The sequence below is a fragment of the Drosophila eugracilis genome, unplaced genomic scaffold (assembly GCF_018153835.1).
Source record: "Drosophila eugracilis isolate 14026-0451.02 unplaced genomic scaffold, ASM1815383v1 contig_1414, whole genome shotgun sequence".
Classification (NCBI taxonomy): Eukaryota; Metazoa; Arthropoda; class Insecta; order Diptera; family Drosophilidae; genus Drosophila; species Drosophila eugracilis.
Genome location: NW_024572220.1, coordinates 236,448 through 260,076, shown reverse-complemented (window position 1 = coordinate 260,076; position 23,629 = coordinate 236,448). Strand labels below are relative to the sequence as shown.

General features: G+C 39.5%; 1 protein-coding gene across 3 annotated transcripts in view; it reads right to left on the bottom strand.

Moving 5' to 3' along the window:
• The window catches only part of LOC108103763 (leucine-rich repeat-containing protein 24), a 116,042-nt gene that overhangs the window by 14,375 nt on the left and 78,038 nt on the right, over positions 1-23,629 (bottom strand). For 2 of the 3 annotated variants that reach the window (XM_017209381.2, XM_017209380.2), the window contains 2 exons: positions 17,442-17,573; positions 11,350-11,372 (listed from right to left, as the gene is read on the bottom strand). The gene's annotated coding sequence lies outside the window, so the exon portion shown is untranslated. Of the gene's footprint in view, positions 1-11,349; positions 11,373-17,441; positions 17,574-18,133; positions 18,228-23,629 lie in introns of those variants that run through there. The other variant, XM_017209382.2, reaches the window with a different exon arrangement.

The following is a 23,629-nucleotide window of genomic DNA, read 5'->3' as shown; positions in this document are numbered from 1 at the left end:
TTAACTCCGTTATGTGTGGCTGCAATTAAAGTCTACAATGTTGACAAATTCGTCAGGCACATGGCCATCACTTAAAGTAGATAATGCAATTTTTCGTCCAAGCCAGTTTGGCCCACGTGCGTGGGTAATACGTTGTCCCATTATCAAAGTGCCTGGCTTACATCGCTGCCAGGTGCATGGTGTTCGGTGTTCAGTGTTCTGTGTTCACTGTTCGGTGTTCGGTGTTCAGGTAGATTTCCATATCGAAAATTGGCAAGCTGCACGCGACGGCTTGATAAGTCGCGGTGAGTCGAGGCTGTCAACATGTCGCATGCCAATCATGTGCAGTGTATATGTAGTGTATAGTGTGGGGTAGTAGAATCCTAGGTGGCATCCTTGTTGCTGCATTCCCTATCTCATATAGTAGAAGCAAACTGGAGAGGACAAGACCCCAAGCAATTGCACCTTGCAGGTGCAATCATTGCCATATTACATTGGGCATGTTGCAACATCATCATCTTTCGCTTGTTGCCACGGACAGCGACATTTTAAGGTTTCATTTGGATTGCAAGTCGCCGAGGGTCCGAGTTCAAGTCCAGCTGACATTGGCCCGGAGACAGGAGGCGAAAGATTCAGGATGGAGGATGGACTCAACTGTCATCTGGCTGCTTGCCTAATCAAATATTCAATTTCTTGCTTCCAGCCCGCAACTTCATGGTTCCTTTTAGCTTGCCCCCAAGCTTGCCCTGGCTGCAGTTTGTTTTTCAATTTCACTCGAAGCTCTGGACTCGACTTTTGCTTTACGTTCCCAGCTAGAGCAACGCCAACACCCACTACTACCACCTGCCAACATGGCCACGCCCCTTTTCAATTTGCTCCACTTTGGGCAGTGGGGCTGTAGTATGATATTCCAAGCACCCCCTCTCTCTCCCCACAAACCCAACACTATACTTCATCAACGCTTCAACATGCATAGCAGCGGCAACAGGCGACAAAACTTTCGCTATCGAGAATGCAGGCGAAAAATCAGAAGCCAAAAAAAAGAGAAGAGAAGAGAAGAAATGCAAAGAAAAGAAGAATTGAACTTTCTTGATTAAAGTGTCTACTCAGTTTTGGCCAAGACGGGCGTGAGAAGAGGCAAATGTTTGAGGTGGCGAAACTTTTACGCAGCCTTCGGTTGCGAAAGTTTAACTTTCGGTTGGTTTAAGTCTAGACAAGATTGCCCCATGGTTATGGTTCATCTTTCAACGGCACACTAATAAAAATATTAACGATAGTTCATCATAGAAATATCTGTTTTTCAAACTCTACATAAAGAAGGTATATATTATTAAAAATTTTCAAAGAATATAAAAAAAATTAAAATCGAGAAAAGTAAGTAATAATATTTTAGGGAGCCGTAAAAAGTTTTTCACATTTCTATCGTTCTTCAACAATTAAAAATCTAAAACGACTTTCATTGCACTCATAAATTTCTTTAAGTGCAGTACATGTTACGACCTGATTGGAATTATGTCCAGACATGAAGCCTGGGAAAGTGCCGGACATGATTGCTATGATTATAACGATTCAGGCCCACCACAGCTCTGGGAAAAATGCAAGTGAAAAACCAAGAGGTGTAATATTTAGCTAACCATAAATCTTTAGATTATTTTTACAAATTCACTAAAAAATCAAAATAAGAAGATCAATTTTTTTTTTTTTGTTAGGGGTTCTTTTTGCGAGAAAAGCACTTTCGTAAAGCACACTTGGCGCATTATTTAAGCTTTTTATTTTTCATTTTAAATAATATCAGCATAATTTACCATCTGAGCTACTCAACTACCCCGCAGATCGTCGCTTGAATAATTGATGCTTGGGGACGAGACGAGCGATGGAGTCATGGTGTTCTCCTCCTGTCAGCCACCCGTCGCACATCCTGGCATCGGTGGCATCACCGACAACGGTCCTTCCTGCCCTGTCCTGCCATGCCGTGCCGTGCCCTGCTGCTACGCAAATGGCCCTGACGTTATGAATTTCTATGCTTAAATCGTTAACGGACGGGACGGGGCGTTGAGCTCAATATTGTGCCACTCATTTACGATGCACTTACTCACTCACACGTCAACCAAGGCGCACATACATACGTTGTGGCATGGATGGATATTACACGCAACTGCGTTGCCATTTTGCCAAGAGCTTCAGCCATCCGCCATCCGCCATCCGCCATTTGCTATTCGCCATTATTCGCCATTCACCGTGCGCCATTTTTGTAATACAATTTAATTTGTTTTGGCCCAGGACATATACATATACATATATACTCGTATATGTCAGAGGAGTATCGCGCTAACGCTTACGTCATGTGGCCTGACCGCACAGAGACACCGAAAGAGAGTGGCTCACACTTTGAGCTCCGACCTCCGACCTCCGACCTACAACCTGCGACGCGAGCTTACCAACCAACACGCATTATTCCATGTGCTCAGTGTGCATAATAATAAAACACGTACATGCAAACGTGGACACACACACACACATTCATTCATTCTTTCATTCATTGGAAGACCGAACTTTGCATCAATCATATATCGTATTGGATATGGACAGTAGTCGGTCGCTTGGTCGGTGTAATTTCCACCAAGCCACGTCCTCCCTCCCTCCATACACCGCACATCCATCCCATTAGGCGTTGGTTACCATATATACATATATACGAGTATATTCTTTATTTATGAATTCATCGTCAGGAACAGCGCCTATTAATGGGTAATTCCAGTAGATCCACTCGCAGCACTCCCCGGGCCACTTCCCATTCCCATTACCCATTTGCAGACCCCCAAAATTACCAACCGCTGAGATGCCCAATTGTCTGTCCGATAAGTCCTTTTGGCATTATGTGAACCTCGTGGCCATATGTGGTGGGGATATGTCGGATACATTTTGTCAACATTTGTATATTATGTGTAAGTGTGTGTGTTAGTTTATGACGAGAAAAAAAGTGCATTTACCAACCATTGACACTAGTACAGCCCCGAAACCGCTCAAGGCTTATTATGTCCTGGCGTGTATTTACCTTACAAATGTGTCGGACCGCCTCATTACAGGCCGCAATTTTCATTCGAATCGATCGTAATCGATTGACAAGTGTTCTCCCATTATGCCAATTACCTAAAACATTAGATAATATCCTTATAGATATATTACTTTCCCTTCTAAACTTTTAAAAGATTACCCCTACAAATTTAATGAAAATAAACTTCTTTCTTGAAAACTTTTTGCATTTTCAACACTTTTCAGGGCCAGCCGTAGCTTTGAGCAATGGCCAACTGCATTTGCAGCTACAATTTTTGTTAGCCAGGAAGTGGCGAATTGTTAATAGGCCAAGCCGGTAGCCTGGCACCATTTATCTGTGTATCTGCTAATTTCCGCACTACGGCTTAGTTGGACTACGTCCTGGCATGGCATGGTATGGCATGGCATGGCAAGACGACCGTCCAAGGCATCCAATTCCAAGCCCCGAAAAGGCGCCCTTTATTTTCATTAGACACCCAAAGCCAGCCAGGACTGCAGCAGCTGGCATATAAAGGTGAGAGAAAGCGAGATAGTTGGCACCCAAAAAAAGAGGAAAAATAAGAGAATTTCCATTAGAACTGATTATAAAATAATTCCCTACAAATTTGCAATTAAAAGAGATCAAAAGTAAGAGATAAAATTCCATTAAAACGGATAGTTCCTTTTCAAGAGCCAAGGATTTTCGAGAAGAACTACTTAAGTATGTGGATTACGATTTTGGTTTAAGAATATATCTTGTTATGAGTAGAGTTTCTAATGTTTTCTTTACGTTTTCCATAGACAATAAGAACCCAAGAATGGGTAAGTAACCTTTTTATTTCGTAACCCGACTTAAAACCTCCAACTAAGACAACTTAAGACTGTAATCTTCTTATCAAGGCATATGCAAAATCAACAAAAATATATATATATCTACATCATCATTTACATAGCCAAATAAATCGTGAAACCAATAAAGGAAATACAATTGAGCCAACTTGATATTAAAATGGTACTTAAGTTTATACCAACAAAAAGAGAGACTCGTCGGCATTTCAGCAAGAAACAGATTTGCGGCTCAAACTTGAGGTGCGCCATTTTTTAACGAAACTGTCTCTTCTCTTCTCGTTCCCATTTCATCCCAGACGTTGGCTTTTCTTCTTATGACGAAGCAAACTCCTCGCACTGAGCCATTCAATTCAATTGAGCCACCTTCTTACAGTCGTTTGCGCAAAATTAGGAGAACATTTAACGCTCCGTTGCAGGCAGATGGATGGATGGTTCGTGGGGATGAAAGGGATAGGAATGGGTATAGAGCAGTTAGTATGGGAGTTCAGATGGCTACTGTGGGCGTGGCATTAGCTATAGCTTTGCGACGACAAAGCTGAAAAATACTGAATAAGACGGCCAACTACGCACAGCTTATTACTTAGTGTCTGGCCTGCCGCTTCTGGCCATTGTTGTTTGTCTTAGCGCGGTAACACCGATTCCAAGCCCACTCCTAGAATTCTACTTTTTTCTTTCTATTTTCCTATTTTCTTTTTTTTTGCTTTTCCAGTTGCGAATATCAAAGGAGCGCCGTCTAGACGCGACAAATGGCTGTCGCAGCTCTCGAAGCTCTGTGAACTTCAAAGCTCTGTGGCAACGGCAAAACTTCTTTCTATTCGCCAGCACTGAGCAAAGTTACACAGGGAGAAAAGATGTCTTGAGAGGTAACCTGTATTCAAAATAAATGTCTTTACACTTCATAGAACAAGTTACTTTAAAGACTATATCTATAAAGTGACTACACCAAAAAGGCAGATTTATTCATCTTTATAGTACTAATGAAACTTTCTTAATATTTCATCAAAACTATGATTTTTTACGCATTTTTGTCCAGTGCGGAATATACGCAACCTAAATTACATTTCATGGTAAAACTTCCCTTTTCTTAATTCAGAGAAAATCTCTTTCCTTTCCTTTCAGTGTACTGCCAGCCAGTTAGGCGGGCCAAAACTGTGAAGCTAAGTTCTAAGCCCCTGACGCAAGCCACTTGTGTCACTTTCCTGCCTTCCATTCCCAGCTCATTCCGAACCCAGCCCATCTGCCATCCTCATTCCCAGACCAGCATCCACCAACTCGGCCCAGCCTCATCCTGAGAGCAGTAAAAAATAAGTGCTTAGAAAAAATGGCAATTTACTTTGGTTTTACATGGCGACAAAGCACGATTGTCCCTTCCTCTCCATATAACCTCCAACTCTTCCGCCTCCGCCTCCACCACCTCATCCATTCCTGTCATTCCCTCACATAAAAAAAAAACACCAAAAAAAAAAAAAAAACTAAGAGAAGAACTAAAATTTTATGCCATAAAAATTATTGTCTCGAGATTTGAGCACACAAAAGGTGGGAGGAAGGCAGGCGCAGCCAGCAGCCGCGATGGAGTCGACAGTCGAGAGACGACGGCCAAAAGGGTTAGCTCCGCCTTTCACGTGAAGCTCCGCGGAGTGAAGTGGAACAAATGCGAGAGGGGGTCGGACTTAACAACTATAAAATGACTTTCAAGAAAATTAAGACGTTCTGTCTCAGATGCGATGGAAGGGTGAAAAAGGGAAAGCGTTACAGGAAATGTGCGAGTTCGTCGAGGGACAAAGTGAATAGTACAATGTTGGGTAATAGCTTAAATGTCTTAGGGCTGCCTTGGGAAAAATATCGAAAGGAAATGTCCGATATGATATATCGACAAAAAAACAGTCTTTTACATTTATGTACTATCGAAATAATCGATTAAGTAAATATGATAACGATAAACTTTTATTAATTTGCAGATAAAAAAAAAATATCTTTTCGTAAAGATGAAAACTTTTGTGGATTTTAATCGAATTTACACCTTGAACTCTGACACGTTATCGACAGACCGATTATCTGCATCCTAGGGGCTTTTCACATCTGATCTCTTCTTAGTTTTTCAAATGACTCTCGGCCAGCCCAGTTTATTTAATCAATTGTTCAAACAAAAAATTAATTTGATCCATAGTTTGACCAGTCTGACCAAACCTCCCTTCCTTCCCTCACACACGATGATTACGTCATGTATGGACATGGCCTCTTTGGAAGAGAATGTCCGGAGAAATTGACAGTTTCTTGGTACAAGTTTATATCGGTTGAGGGGCGTCGTCGTTAGGACATCTCTGTCCGACATCTCTGACTTTTTCCCCCCGTTCGTATTTTACTTCCAGCTACTTCACTTTCTGACCAGGGACAAGTTTGATGGCGAACTGCAACAAAGCCACCCACATCCGGTCTCTAGTGTAAAACCCCAAACCCAGGGGTGCCCAAAAACTTGCTTATTGAACAGAAAACACCAAAACACATGTGCTAGAGTGTTGCTATTAGTGGCAAAAAGCAAACGGAAGGCAAAAAGGGCCACAAATGCCCTTATGGGCAAAAGCTCTTTGTGTGGGAAAACTAGGATGCACAATCGTTCTATAGCAGCGAATAGCAATTACAAAAACAAGGGCAAAATGAGACTAGGCAACCTTAAACTAGACCATTCAATCGATTCAACATCCTGTTGCAAAAGGAACATGAATGGACATGGTTTCGACTTCGCATCCTTGCAAAACCAGGCATCCCTGGCGTAACCCTAGGAGTCCCATCGTCTCGCCTCCTTTTTGATGTCATTGTTCCCGTGCGCTTTGACGCTTCCTGCAGTTTTAATTTATTTTCACCCAAACAAAGTTTGATTGTATCAGGTGCCTTTGCCTTTGCCTTTGCCCCACTAGCGTAGCTCGCTCATTGTTGTCCGCTTCTGTGTATAATTATACCCTTGTCAAAAGCGGAGTATTATAACTTTCACCAGGTGTTTGTAACATTTTCAGAAAGTTTATTATAGTTAATAGTGAGCTTAAGATTTAAGATCATCTTCCTTAAATTCCAAATGAAATACAACAAGAAACCACTTTAAGAATATTACCATATGTTACCATTTTGCGCTTGCGTGCAGGCAACAACCAGTGAGTAGCGGGTACTTTCGTAGTCGGGAAATTTCGACTATAAAGTTTTTCACTTGTTTTTATTTTCAATTTTTGCCGTGTGTACAACCAACAGCTCGCTGTCCTGCTCTTTTCTGCCACACACTTGACTGAGCAGCATCCCCCGTCGCGTTTTTATTGAATTTTAAATTTATTTTATGGGATTTTTCGATTAAAACTTGCCAAGACAGCAGCGTAAGACGACATTTCTTGACCATGCGCTGCATGTCTTCTCTTGCCTTTAAAGAGGAATAACAATTTTCGTGCTGTCAGCTTGTCCGGCAACTAAAAAATAAGAGCTTTTCCTGTATTTTTATATCTTTAAAGGGGTATATCATCAAAATATTAATATTAAATTTTTTAACTTATAAAATAGTAACGAAGAGTAGTCTGGGCCTGCATTATCAACCTGTCGACACATGTGTCAAGAAATCGTGTATGTAAGTACAATGAAATAGTGAGTTTACATTCAAAGATTTCCTATACACGCCCAACTGAGTCTTTTATGTAAGCTCTCAAAATCCTCGACATAATAAAGATAGTGTCATGGAAGCCTCAATTATGTTATTTCCAACTGAGCCAACAAGACAAACTTGAACTCTAGCCCTCTGCGGAAAATGTTATCTTTCGTAGTTCGTAGTTTGCTACTCTACTGCCTTCTATGGGTTCGATTTATATATTGCTGCGCTGCGGGGTAGCGGAATTGGGCTCGGATGCAATTGTAATGGACAAATTCGGTTGGTTTACGTGCACGACAAGCTGCTAGACAAACCCACTAAAATTTAGCCCAAAAGCAAGTCACTTTCCAGGGCACATGCAGTCAAGTGATGTGTATGCCGGCTCTGTTTGCCATCCTTTGAGTGGTTGAGAGTCCTTTCGAGCTGAGCCAGTCGTCGTCTTCGTCGCCGTGATGGTGGCGGTGTGGTGGTGCTTCTGGTAGTTGTAGTTGCAGAAGTAGAAGTAGAAGTAGTACGTAGTACGTAGTAGTCCCCGAGCTCTGCTCTGCTGGTGTGCAATACTTGAAATGCAACAAAATTTATGTGCATATGCATATGGCATATGGCATATTGTAGGCAGGAAGCCCAACGAAGAACGGCGAGCCTTTGTCTGCCGTGCCCCATTCTTCCGCCTTCCGACACAACTCACTCCACTCCCTCTTTACTGGCCCTGTGATATATATATATATATAAAGCTACCGCATATTCTCGACTTGCCATGCCAGCAAACTTAACAAATGAGCGCTTGAGAGTCCTGCCAAAAAGGGAGAAAAGCTAAAAGTTGAGCGCCGCTAAGCTGGCGCCAAAAGTTTCTCAGTTTCTCGGCTATTCCATTTCTACATTTTGTCCATTTCTCCATTTCAACGTTTCTCAATTTCCTTCGGAGCAACAGAAGCAGCAGCAGAACAACAGCAACAACAAATGTTGAAAACAACTTGGAGCAAACTTAGCTTGAGAAGAGAGGCCAGTCAAGGAAGCGAAGAATAGGAGCACAGTTTGCAAAAGTTCAATAGCACTAGGACTAGCACTAGAGTAGCACATCCACTGCTACTCCACTCTGCCACTCACAGTGTGGCCAGGGCAAACAAAGTGACTGCAGTTTGTTGTCCTCGTCAGGAGTGAAACTTTGAAGGCACTCGCAAGGGCTATGATGTGATGTATTGTTGGAATCATAGAATGCTTAGCAAAAGTTTTTTGTGCCCACTTTCATCTAGGAATTATGAGCTGAAAAATAATAAGACCTATTTATAACCGTTATACATTGAGTAAATATAGGTTATATCTTATTTTGGGTAGGAGTAACAGTTCCTATCGTTAAACGTTCCTAGAATATTTTATGGGTAAAGGGTTACCTCTTCTAGATCTTGTTCAGTTAGCCATGTTATTATTCGAAAGAAAACTGAATTTTTGCATATGCTTCCAGAGGCAACCTCTTTCGCATACCGATTAGCACTTTTTGGGGTAACTTTGGTTTGTATTGTAAATATCCACTACCTGGTTTTAATTTGGTTAGCAGATGAGCGGATTCCTTTTGGGTGGGGAGAGGGGTCTAACCACAAGTCAGAGGTGATATCTAGGTATGAGAAGGAAGAGCTTATTTTTTTTTTAAACACATGGGGGACGGGATACACTCACACTTATCCACATTCGCACTCAGACAATGCAGTATAAGTGCCTGGCTATACATAATGTGCGACAGAGACATTCAAATATATATCTATGCTTACACTAAGAAACAGAAGTAAACGAAATGAATTCATAACATATTTTACTGTATTATATTAAATTTGATTCTTAATTGGATTAAATCAGGAATATCAAATATTAAAATATATTAAAAAAGCTAAAAAGATAAATATTTTTAAGCAGTTAAGAAGCAGTAGTACGACCTACTAGGTAATCCATCAAATGAAATGACATTTTAAAGAGATTTCTTTAATCCAAATCATTACAAATTCTTTTTAAACTATCCAAGCTCCCCATTTTCTTCCAATTCCTTAGAATTTTCTTTATGCAAAAGTAAATCGAGTGAAGTGAGAACGATCTAATGATATAATTCCATCATCTCAAAGATACATGTAAATATCTATTTGAGTTGCGAATATTAAATTGATATCAAGGTGATTCTTGTTCTTGTTTCTGAGCTCTTTTTTAGCCGTGTAGGTATGTGTCTGCACGGCGTACATGCATATGCATCCCAGTGCTGCAAAAAGTATGCAAATAGAACACAATTTGCATGCAAAGTGCCATCAAGAGAGCGACAGAGTGCGAGAGCGTGTGAGCCAGCTAGCGAGCGAGCGAGTGAGTGGGGGCAAAAGGGAAAAGTGGAGTGAATCTTATTAGCCACGCCAAGAAAAGAAAAAAAAAAAAACAAGGGCCAAGAAGGAGCGAGTAGGACGCAGAACGAAGGAGGTCGGCACCGGTGTTCATAACATAGAATTTAAGTCGCGTTTCAAGACCTTTCCTTACCTCAGAGAGTTGTTACCATTTCTATTTTTCTTTTTCTTTTCTTTTTCCATTTTTTTCGCACATTTCGCAGGAAATTTGGTAAAGTACTCAAGCAAAATAAATCTACATTTCTGTGTGGAGAATGTAACCGAAAAGAAAACATAAAACTATTCATGTAACTATTACTGAGACCTAGTAAGGTAAGAAACTAAGGGTTTGGGGGAGACATTGTTTTACATGAAAATCTGTTATTGAAAAATAAAATTCAGCGGTAACCCTAAGATCAGTAATAAGAAAGTTCTTAGTAAACAAAGCTTAGTTGAGAGTAAAAGAAAGAATGTCCTAAAATTGGAATCTACAAACTTTGGAAATAAACCACTTTCTCTATCACTAATACCATAATGAAAAGTACTTCATTTAATTACAAAATAATGCACTTTCTTTCATGAAGCCTTCGTTTTCTTAAGTTTTTCTGTTATTATTTTTTCTTTTCTTTTTTTTTTATTTCTTTAGTTAGTTGGCTATTTGTATACGTCATTTGCGGTTTTTAGTTGTTGTTGTTCTTGTGAAATGGATGCCAGAATGACCTCGGTACAAATTGTTCTTGTTTCGGCCAGCTTTTCCTTTTCTTTTTCGCTTTCTGCTTGTTGTATTGCATGTTTTGATTTCTTACACATTTTAGCCATTAAAATGCAGAGCATTTTCTTTAAAAAGGAACATTTTTACCGGAATTTTCCTCAACTCTTTTCTTTAACTCTCTCACTCACTCTGGCAAGCGGAACACAACGCGACAAAACATTGCTTTTACTTTTTTCATTTTCTTACTTTTTTTTCCTATTATTTGTATGTATGTGTGTGGGCGGAAGTTTGCGTGCCATTGTGTATGTGTCTGTGAAAGGAGAGTGTGTGAGGAAGCGAATGTGTGTGTGTCTGTGTGTGAGTGCGAGGGTGTGTGCAAAAGTTTTACGAGCAAACCGAACTGACATGTTAATTATTTTCCGTGGAACTCCAAAGACGAATAATACGCTTGCAATGTATGTGGCGTAGGAAGTGGGCGGTAATGAGTTAAAAAAAACAACAACAACAAAAAACAAAAAGAAATTGCTGCCAATGTGGGGCATTTGCTTGTCGGGGAAACAGAGAAGAGGAAAGTGCAGAAAATGCCATAGAAAATTGGCCCAGAAACATTAATCAAATCGACTGAGTAAAGTGGCATCTAACGATCCGCAAAAGTTTTATAACTTTGTTGTTTGTGCCGAAGATAATTGCATTTGACTGCAATTGTGGTTGATTTTATGCGATTTTCAACTTTTTCATTTCAAGTTTTTAAGTTAATTTAAAAGTTTTGCTAAAAATATTTATGATATTAGGTAACGTACCCATTTAACAGGAACCTGGCAATCTGTAAGAGAGAAAGAAAAGCTAATTATTAGTTCAATAATATTATTAATAATCAAAGAGTAAAAACCTTAACTAAACATAAAATATTTATCAATAAAGTAGGTCTTATTTCTGATGGAAATTCCCTTGTAGCTGCCTACGGGGAAATTCTATATCTGTATATAAAATCTGCCGCACCCTAGGGAGTGTAAAAAAACGAAATCTAAATCTAAATATATATTAGGAAAAGTTGGGGGGCTGAAATCGAAACTCCCTAAAAGTGTGTTCTCAATTTGAAACTTGCATAGATTTTGTATGTTTTTGGTTTTCTATTATTTTTGCTAGTTTTGCTATTTTTGCATACCTTTGTTTTTAGAAGCTTATAAATAATCATCACACAGTCATTTCTGTACAAATGCATTTTCGGTTTAATGAAAATCGAAATAAATCGGCTTAATATTGTTGCTTTCATATATACATATACATTGTTCTACCTTTTTATACTATTTCAGCAATAATTTAGTTGCGGTTACCACAACCCCTCTGAGATTATGGCCCCGAGCAGGTAATGGATTTAGTACCTGGAATCGCTTCTCTCTCTCTGATTTTTCCCTTCCTTAAATAAGGGAACGATGTCAATCCAACTACATTACGAAATCCATAAAGATTTGGTTCAACAAGAATGCCTCGAGGCTCGAAGACTAGGTGCAAAAATGATTGGGCGGCGTGCGCGGCTATGGTGGAGGTGGAAATTTGGGGGCGTGGCTGTTGCTGCAGAATCAAACAATAAATCTCTCTTTTTTCCCAGCCATGGTTACACACACTAAGCTCATTTAGATTTATGTACCCCGAAAACTGTTTTGGGAAATCCATTTCTGTGTGTGCCTGTCTCTGTGTGTGTGTGTGTATGTGTGTTTGTGCTGCAAACTTTTCTGCTTACGCATTTTGCCTTTGCCACAGTTTTTTGTTTTATTTTTTGGCATTGGTACACATCGAGTACCAGGATTGCTAAAATTGCCCATGCAGAAAATTCTGCTGAAAACTCTCCAAGCCCCCAACCTACCTATCCTACTGGAAAAATCGCGAAAATCTACAAGCCTGCTGTAGCCGGAAAAAAATTGCTTTCGGGACAGACTAAGTTTTTGTGTATTGTCAATATCAATATAACTTTTCTATAAAATTACCATAAATGTTTGATTTGAATAAAAGTTGGCCAAATGTCTTTCGACTATGCAACATAATTTGTATCAAATGAAGGAAGGGGAAGGGCGGGACAGGTGGGCTTTTTTTCGTTCTTGTTTTATTATTTAAGAAGCTAAACCTGTTGGGCACATAAAAGAAGAAAACTTTTATATTGCCTTTTAAACGTTAAGAAAGTCGCTCAAAGACATTCTCTCTCTCTCTTTTTGGACAAGGTATACAACTTTAAATTAACTAAAGCCACAAAGTTCTATATCAGATATATAGCTTTTGGGGTGGTTTATAAAGTATTTAGTAAGCAAAGAAGGAAAAACCAGCTTCGATTGCATATTTATGGTTAGATTTAGACGAGTGAGCAAAGGGGCCAAAGTTCCCCGAGCTCAAGTTGCCGCGATGTAGTTTTCAAGTTGACATCACAGCCCAGAGTTTGTGTCTCCCTGCAATCTTCTTTACAGGAAGCACGCTTCTTGTCCACGCCGCAGCAGCAGTAGCAGCAGCGACATCAGCAGCGACATCAGCAGCCAAAGTCAACGTTGTCAGTGGATGTGCACTCAACCAGGACACCTGTCTCCAGTTCTGCGCCTTTTCTCCTGCCACATGGCTAAATGCAGTCTACACATGAGCACAAGTGCACAAGGAGGAGGAGCATCAGCAGCAGCAAGAACAGGAAAAACCCAAGGATTCACTCGATTTAATTCAGTTTGTTACCCTCGATAGGGGGTCTTATGTGTTAGCTTCTTCTAGAGACCACTTTTCGATTACTTTTCCGATAATCTATTGGTATTAGAAGTAGGTTAAAAATCAACTAAATAAGGCTAAGGAATTTACTTTCAAAAAGTAAGAGCAGTTATCTGTGATACGTTGAATATGTTTGTTCCAGAACCTTCATCATCCATCCAAATCCAAAACAAGAAAAGGAAAATACAATACCAACAATGAGAATGAAAAGAAAAGCTGAGAGGGGACAGTAATGCGAATCGACGTTTGACTTGGGGAAACCTTTATGTCACTTCTAACAAAATGAAAGCATCTGTTGAATGCTCAATGCGATGTCAGAACCAATTTGAGTCTTTTGTATCACAGCTCGGAGATCTTTTTGGGCTTTTGGCTCATGCAGTTAGTCAATAAAGAAATACTTTAAAAACTCGACCAAATCCGGTGTCGCACACACACACACACACAAACTCTTTCCCTGTTTATGACTCTGGAGATTTTCGATTTGGGTATAAATGAAGCATTTTGGCTCGTTTGGTGCCGCTGTTATGCCACATCCGTTCCCTAATCTTTCCCCCCTTGCCCAACACTGCCAAACAACATCCAGAAGTCTGTCCCCGAAAAATACAGGCGGGACAATCAGTTGTAACATTTCTAGGCTTATCGGTTCAACCCGAGAGGCTTGGACCCACGCTGACATGAGCTCTGGGGACAACCAGGACTTGGTTGGTTCGTTGGTGGACATGGTACATGGACATGGAAATGGAGGTGGAGCTGGTAGGTGGTAACTAGAATCTGCAAGCTGGAGGATGTAGATGTGAACGGTCAAGACCGGCCGGGGCAGCAACCGTTTTTCAATGGCTTTTGAGGCTTTTGTTATTTTTGGTCCCCAAAAACCCCAGTGTTTTCCCTCATCCTCCACTGGTTTTTCCGTTTTTGGTTTTTTTTTTTTTCATTTTTTGTTAGCCCCATCTGTGCTGGATTTGTCAGGGCTGTTGGGCCAGGCAGGCAGGCAGGCAGGCAGGCAAAGGAGGCTTTTGCTCCCTGTCAGATTCTATAGAAGGCCTTCTCCTAGCACCCCCTTCGTTGTACTTTTTAATCGCCGTTTCGGAATTTAATAATTTTAGGTCGCAGGTCGCCAGGCTTTGGCCCCTTGGGGTCACCATTTTGTGGGTAAAGTGGAGGAGGCAAAACCCGGCGCCCTGTCGAAACACATTTTGCCCATTTATTTTTCTCTTAACCATTTTTACACCTGTTTGCCATTTGTTTCACTGGGCGAGTAAGTGGCAAAAGATGATCTCAAGCGTCGGTCTCGTGTGCTTGTTTTCCAGCTTGACCTGTTGGCCTTCATTTTCATTTTCATTTATTTTTTTTTTCCTTTTCTTTTTCTTGTTTTCCAGTCCTTTGCCCCCAATTTTAGCATGAATGTGGCGGCGGCCAGGCTATTGTTGCAGTTGTTTTTCATTTATTTTTGTTGCGCATAAATTCATTATTGCTTACTTGGACTTGGAAACAAACTTACAAAGGGTTGACCCAATGGTGCAAGGCGTCGGTTTTGGTCGGAACATGTGCAGTAACAAGGCTGAAACTTATTTTTCTGCTAAATAAATACTATGTATATAGTATTGCAGTTTTCACATAAAAAGTTTACAAACATTTTTATTCTTATTTTGCAAACAATTTAAATACCTTTTATGGAACATTTTCGCATTGTAAACTTTGGACAGTTTTTTTTTTGTTGAGTTTTTAGTACTAGTTGAAAAAAATCCTATCTTTTTATTATGAATGATCGTTTTTAAGGTTGGTTTTGTTTTACTTTAGAAAAAGGAAGCTGGCCGGAGCTGCTTTGCCTTGGCAAAAAAGGCCTATGCAGGCATTTCGTTTCGGCATTTCGATCGCTCTGTTTACAAAAAAAAAAGAGATAAGAAAGGGTAAGTGAACAAGGCAAGATTCGATCGAAAGCTCGGACAAATTAAAGTTTTATCACCGTAAGAATCAAAACAAGCATTAGCCGAACATATGATTAAGGTTGCCATTGTTATGAATCAAGATTTTAGGTTTATTTAAGAACAATTTTTCTTTTATTTTATAATAAAGACTTACAGAAATCTTAAGCCAGAGTTGCCACATTTGCAATGTTTTTCTTATTCATTTGATGACATTTTGTCAACCTATTAGATATATTTTAAAACAATATTATAATTGTACTCTTTTGTGCCTATTACTTAGTTATCTTTCTCAATCTCAGATCAGCCAGGGTTGCCACCATTGTTATAATTGTTGTATATGTAATATAATGAGATCTTTTATGCTCTTAGACAGATCTTAAAGTAATAAAAATAAATATTTCTCCCACTCCTATTACTTAGTAAATCTTTCCCAAAGTCAGGAAATAGAACATCTGCAGTTTCAGACCGAGTTGCATTGCCACCATATCACCACCACCATCACAAAAAGTGGAAAAGTGGATGAGACAGAACATACAAACGGATACATCGGATTTGTATCCCACAAATGGGATAGAGATTCGTTGGACTCATCCGGGCCGTGGGGCATACATACATATATGTTGTACAGTACAGTTATACTTTTGCATTTTTACACACATGCACATAGTCATTAAGATAAGTTAGTCTCTTGGACAATGGGAGCGGCACGTGCGTGACAAGTAAATTAACAACCAATCCCAATGTCCGCCCCTTTGGGCCACAATTATCTGTCAAGCGGCCATAAAAATGCTCAATTACACCAACGTTTTTCACTAGCGTTTTCCACCAGCGTTTTCCAATATGTGTGTGCACCACACGTGCCCACGTCCATGGCCATAAATGAATCAAATAAATTATGAACTCACTATCGCCAAACAATTTATCATCAGCACTCTCTTTCCTCTCTCTCTAGTTCAAATTTCGATTGCCCGATAAGTGAAATGAAAGCGAAAATGAAATCGGAGCACGCAAGGATTATGGCCTATTATGTAGGCCATTTTAGAATTTTTAAGTATATCTTCTTTTTTTTTTTAACTGAATAAAAGTGAAGTGTTATGTGGATTGAGTAAGCTGAGTTATGCAGCTGATTTTATATCTTAAGGAAGCTGTTGTAGTAGCCTACAAATTTCTTACTTAAGTCTATGATTTAACACTGGGATGCTCAAATTCGCTGACAGCAAAGCATTTATTAAGACAAATACAAGGAAGCCTGCACATACATATGTAGTGACGCTTTGGTGTTGGTTTGCAGCTGTGCACTGAGAGAAAGAAAAACACTTTCGTTTTCTAATCAATTCATCACTCATTTAACTGACTCGCCAAATAGTCCACTGCAAATTAAACTTAAAGTGGAAACAGAGGAATGAGCGGAATAAATTCCAGTGTAAGAATTCGAGGATGATCCAGGAAAAAACAAAAACAAATTACATATATTGAAGTTGGCGACTGAATGGGGCAGAGGAGGAAGAGGAAGAGGAAGAAACAAAAACAAATTATATTCTCAAATGAGGCAGAAAGAGAAACACGAACAATTATTAGTGGAATAGCAAGGAGTTTGAAGATGATCGAGGACAAAAACAAAAACAAATTACATTGCAGTTGGTGACGGAATAAGGCGGAAAGAGGAACACGAAACTTTGTTAGTGGAGCAGCGCAGCGAGTGATGAAAGCTTATGGGAGGGCAAATAGAGAGCATTTACAATAACAAATAACCACTCAGAGTATTGGCGTTGAGCCCCCCTGATTTAACAGAAATAAATAATTGTTAGTAGCTAAGGACTTTCAAGGATATTATTGTAAAGTAATATGAAACGACAGATATGATATGATTAACAGTCATTATTATGAATTGATTTAACCTGACGAATCATCCGCAGCACATAATTTGTGCTCTTTGTAACAAAAATGATTACAAATTATTGGAAAAGTTAACAGCATTTACCTATGTATACACAAAGGTATGTAACAGGTGGTCTGTTTGTTATGTTTTGATATCAACATGTTTTCCTAATGAAAATAAAAACAAATTCCTGTCAAAGTTAACAGTTTTAATGAACCAAATCTTTTTTTCTCCTAAATATGACCAAAATCCTCATTTATTTGTTAAACTAAATAAAAGTTCATTAATTAAATTAGTTAAATGATTAAATCAACTTTTCTGCCATAGCTTTGACTTTACTTAAACTCACCAGGTTCGTTTGATAATAAAATCCTTCCTTCTTCCTTTTGCGCTTCACGTATTCTTCTGGATGCTTCTATAATTTTTGGTACTTATATATTCAGATTGAAAAACCATGACGAATGGTTAGCAAGGACACACACTGCAAAGATGCAAAAAATTAAAACAAAAAAAAACAAAGATATTAATATAAAGTCACTTTAACTATAGTTTAATTTCAATTTAATTAGCCCTATTAACGGTTGAACTATGTAAGTGTCGCTGCTGCAGCGTGGCAACAATCAGCTGCATTGAGCACAATGGAAGGCCATGAAATGGTAAGCGATCAACTGTTAGTGGTCGCCTATTAGGCGCCTAATCGACCATATAGACTCCACACTCCCCGCATCAGCCATCAGCCATCACCCATATCCCGTATGACGTATCCCGTATCCTTATATCCCCATATCCCATATATACCCGGCAATATCCCCCATTAAATCCCGTAACCGAATGCACACACACACACACAAAGAAGTCTTACAGCACACGCGAACACGTGAGGAGACGATGGAGCGATGCTGATTGACAGGCGCAGCCAATTAAGTGGTGCTCCTGGGAAACCAGGAGGGAACACATTGGCTCCATGCTGATTAGTAAGGCGGGCGGGGCGGTGCGGTCCTTGGTGTCTAGATGGTGTTGTTACCCCGTTATTCACCATACCTGATATTCCAGTTCTAGTAGTGGCTCCCAGCAGCAGCAGCGATTCCGGTTAGCCGACGTGTGTGTATGAGTGTTTCTGCTGCTGGACTGACGATGGATTTATTTCAGCACAAAAATGGCAAAACAGGAAGCATGCGAGTATGGTAGGACGAGGACGAGGACGAGGAAGAGAACGTGGAAGAGGGTGCTGCGACAGCTGCAGCTGCAACTGCAACAGCAACAGCAACAGCCACTGCATTGTCACGACGACAGCTGTCCTGGCAACAGGAACAGAAACAGCAATAGCAATAGAAACAGCACTACCAGAGGTCCTCGATTGCGGTAAAACGCGGATGAAATCGCCAAAATCAACCCCCTATCTTTCGGCTCACATCCCATCCCATTCAATCCCTCCCATCCCTTCTCATGCCACTCGATTCCCCGATATAATATTAATTCAATAGAACTCGGTTATCGAATAAACATTCGGTTCATTATAAAACTACGGGGGTTTGCGTTTATCGGAGGGAGGGAGGGTGGAATTCAACTGAATGGAAGATTACAAGAGATAAGTCTTTATGCAACGTTTCGTTTAGCTAGACTGTTCGGGTTTGTAAAACATTTTAAACAATTTTACGGAAAAATAAATATTTTTAATAAACTTTGGTGTATTTTTGTGTTTTTAATATTTCTTTTTTTAACTTTCACAAGAAAATATCATGCTATAACTATCAGAAATCCATTACTTTGTTAACCAATTTCAAAATAAATATATTAACAGCAGAAAGCGCCATCTATTATTAACGTTCAGAGGTATCTATGGGTAAAAACTTGCTCTTAGTCTGTCAATTTTTTTATAATTTGTAAAATAATAATCGAATTTAAATATATATATATATTTAAGTGTAATCAAACTTTTAAGATTAATATTATTGGCGCAAAAAGATTTTGCGGTTTATGGGACTTACAGAGGATTTGCGTGGCTGCTGACATTAATCCCAACCTTCTAGGTCTTATAGCTTTTTAAATATCAGGGTCTACACGGACATACGGACAAACAAACGGACATGACTAAATCAACTTGATCAAGAATATATATGTAAGCAAATAAAATATACCCTTATTTATATCTAATTGACAGCACTGCAAAGTATACTTTCAAAGATCAAAACTTCAATAAAATGTAAGATCAAAATGTTAAATAATAACTAAATTAGTACAATGAATCAATAATGATCTCTCTCAGCAGAATAATCCACCAACTAAGAGATTTTTAAAGTTCAAAATATATATACAAATATATTCATAAATTTGTATTCAGAATGAAAATGTTGGCTTTACTTTAAAACCCATCATATTTGCGGGCAACAATATCGGGGCAAAGATTGCTCCATCTGTGTGCTGAACTGTGGTCGCTTTGCCAGCCACACAATTTGCAAACCGCGTTAAAGTGCCTTCTGCCAGAAGTCAGAGAATCAGGCTGCAGCCGCTAGTATCCATCTATCTATATCTACCTATCTATGTATCTATGCATAGCTGTGAGCAAGGAGAACTTCATCAGGTTGGCCCAGGACGAAAGGAGCACTGAAGTGCACGCCGTGGCGCATCGTGCTCCACCTTTTCCGGGTGGCTTTTTTTCGCAAGGGAGGGGTACGAAAGGGGATGATGCGAATTAAAGGTATATGGCTGCGTTGAAAACTGCAGCGAAAATTTGCATAAGCAATTACGGGTGCTTTTTGTGCGAAGGGGAAAGCTCGGGGTGGATAGCACAAATATTGTCCTTAGCCTTCGTCTAACCGTCTATTTTTGCCGCCGGGGCCCCTTACTTGACAACCTGAGACGACTTAGGAATGGGCATGGGAATCCAGGATGGAATTGGCTTCAGTTGCTACGACATCATCTTGGCGGCCTCGCGAGTCGTCGTCGCCGCCGCCGCCGCCAAGTGGCTGCCATGAAATTTGTAATGCATCAAAACAAAAATAACAAGTGTCGCGGTAAAAAAAATTGCAACATTGCACTTAAGGTGTGCTAAAAAGTGGAAAATAAAATATAAAGGTAAGGGTGAGGTTTTTTGCGAAGATGACGACAAAGTCAGGGGCAAACGGAATGAGTGATTTCTAGTGGTCCTTGATAAGCAGATCTTTGTGGGGATTTAATGAGATCAAAGAAGTTAAATAATAAACAAGTCTTGTCAATGTCTTATTAAAGTTATACTTATGATTTAATAATAATAAAAACTGATTTAAAAACTCTTTAAAATTATTACTAATCTATAATCAGGTGACTTCACTAATCATTATTTCTCATTTTAAGCTTTGAAAAAAAATATTTAAAAAATATATGAATAATTTTCTAAGCTCACTAACTATAAACCATTGCTAAAAAAAACTTAAAAATTTTTTTAAAATCTTTCAAAGGGCATACTAAACTTGCAACGCCAAGTTCTTAAACTAAAAATAAGTACATTTCAAAGTGCAATGTTAGCATGGGGTAGGGTAGGGTGGTGACTACTTCCAAAACACGGGGAGATGCGCCACATAAAATGTGTATAATAAACTGCATCTCGGGTCGTGAGGGAGCTAACAAAAAAAAAGAAAGGGGAGAACATGCTGTAGGGTTTTCTTCAACGACTGAACTTTTGAGGAAATCGGCTCACAGAGTTTGAGAGCTGTGCAAATTTCCCGTCTGCTAATAAAATTTATTTGTGTTCCCATTTTGTTTGGAGTTGCAGCGCATAGCAGCAAGCAGGCAGGCAGGCAGGCAATTAAAGTTGCAACTTTAAGCCATTTTCTGCCGCCGCTACTGCCACCTCAACGAGCAACATTTTTATTTGTTGCAAAAATACCTTCAAAGGTAGCGAAATCCTGTGGGTATTACTTGATTTATAACCAGCACGTAATTTAATTCAAGGATGTGGCTGCCCGTCGTTGTTATCTCAATCAATCAATTTCTCATTTTAATAAGCTTCGCCAGCGCATTCTTTTTTTTTGCATTTTTACTTACACTTTCCAGAAGGTACTATTAGTTTTTCAATGGCTTTGCTAGCTTTATTAACTACGAGTTGGTAAGAGTATATAAACTCTTTCTTTTAATGATTCTTAATTTCACTCTTTTTGTTTTAATTTTATTATTTTGTATATATAATCTCTCCATCTCAATGATACAAAAACTAAAACCATCTATCTTAGCACTACTTTTCGACCTAGTATAGACCTCTTTGCCACTTTTAGCTTTACCAGTACTAACCCTAGTTTTAAGCCATTTTCGAGTGTTCCGTTCTACTGAATGCGGAAGTCTCGTGCATTAGCCAGCCAGTTTATAATATCTGCATTATTCCCTTTTCCCCCTCTCTACTTGGCTAGAACCACCCCGATAATTTAGCCTGCCTCAAAAACCAAAAAACCCTCTCGCCGTTCCGCCGAACAGGGCAAAACCGCTAACGGGTTCGTTAGACGTCGGCCACTGCAATCAGTTAAACAATGTTGCATATTAACGCGTAACCCAGCGCTCAGCTCGACTCAACCCACCGACTGAGACCCCCCCCCACCACCCAATCCGAAACTGAACTTCACTTCACATTTCACAATTTCACATCTGTTGGCTGGAGTCGAGGAGCGCGGACCGAACCGCAATATCTTTGCATAAATAAAACATAAATTACCGACAGGCGGTGTCGGTCCGTCGGTCGTTCAGTTGGTCTTTGCTGGTCATGGCAATAGCACTAAGGCGGCAGTCAGTCAGAGAGAGAGGAACAGGAACAGGAACTGGGGTAAAGGCATCTGGTCGTCTATGGTGTTGTATGGGCCAGGCCAGGGCCTGGGTCTGGGTCTGGGTGGGCTAATTAAAACACTTGATGGCCTCTTCTGGCCGTCCGTCGTGCCTCTCCATCGCCACTCGACTGGGCGTCTGGCGTCTGGTGTCAAAACCTCCTAGCTGGCGGCCTTGTTGATGGAGAAAATTTTCGAATGGCCCCCGAGGCTGGAGAGTATGATGGCAATGGGTGGGTATGGAGGACTTGAGAGGCTGATGTTGTTATTACACTTTATTTTTTTTTTTTCTCGTTCTGGTCGTGGTCCTCGTGGTCCTGATGAAGGGGGTGTTCTGGCTTAGCTTTATCCGGGGGGCGTGTCTGCTTTATTACGCGGAAGGGACAGCTGTCGATGTGAAGTTTTTTCGGACACTTTGCAAAAAGCAAAAAAGCAGGAAAGCAGAAAAGCAAAAGCAAAAAGCATAAGCAAATGCCAGCTCACCTGTCACGCCTTGCAAATAATTTATTGATATTAAGTGCTATTAATTATGATGCCATTTAGAAGCGTATTCGTTGGAGTCTTGGGTCGGTTTTTGAGGCTTTGCTTTGGTTTGTATTGGTTTGCCATGCTCTGGCATAAATTGATTTCGTGAGCATAGCCACGGAATTTTGATGCGTATCGGAAGTAGAGGATGAGGAATTATGGTTGAAACTGATTGACTTTTTACACTCGAAATAAAAAAAATAAATAGTTAAGCGAAAAAAGGTGATTTACCTTATTTCAGAAATCTATTAGAAAAGTTTTGTAATATTTGGAAAAGAAACTTCTTAAAATAATAAAGGTAAAAAAGGTATTCAAAGGTGCTAAGAAGTGCCTGGGTCTTGGCAGATAGAAAAAGTAAGAAAACTCTTTGGAAACATGCGCGATTTTACAAACAGCTATTATACTAAATTTGTAGAACATACACTGGGAAAATAGTTTAGATATATAGTAAGCTTATCATTTAGTAAAAATAAACAGTAAATTTCATTATAAAATTAGTTTAAATTAAGAACAAACTTAATTAGCTAAATATATTTCAAGAAAAAGCTAGAAAAAAAGAACACCCAAAGGTTCTTTTATCCCAAATCTCTTAATCACATTAATTAACCAAAGTTAATATTAAAACACCAACAAGAAAGGCTAATTGAGGTTAGAAAAAAACCCAATTGAAAACTTAAATTTACGATTTTACGAGTATACCCGAAATGTACTTGAACTTTTTAGTAGTGTTTGCCTTACGACTGTGTGGACAAACATTGAAAATGGGCGAAACTTGGTAAATGTTGTAAGTTGGCATCTTACCCGTCGTCTTCTGTGCGGGTTTATAGAGGGTCACGTGCTAACTTGGTTCATTTTATGGATATTTTACCAGTGCCTCCGACACGTTTACTTTTAGTGTAAAGCTGAATCCAAAAAAAAAAAAAATAAAACAAAAAGACAAGGAACTCTTGGTGATACTAGCTACTAGTAGTAGTTGTAGTAAATGGGGTAAAAGGGCGTTCTTAGTTGTCAGACAATTGCGATTGGGCCAAGACAAGAGACAGCATGACAAAAATGAAAAGCAATAAAAATTTCGTACATAAAATTTAACTTTTGCTAGCATTCTGTTAGTGGCGGCGACATTAAAAATCTAGCATAGCATCTCCGACTAAAATTGTAAGCGAGTAAAAAAGAAGAAAACAAAAGAAGATAACAGGATTGGACGATGGGGAAATCCCCAAGAGCT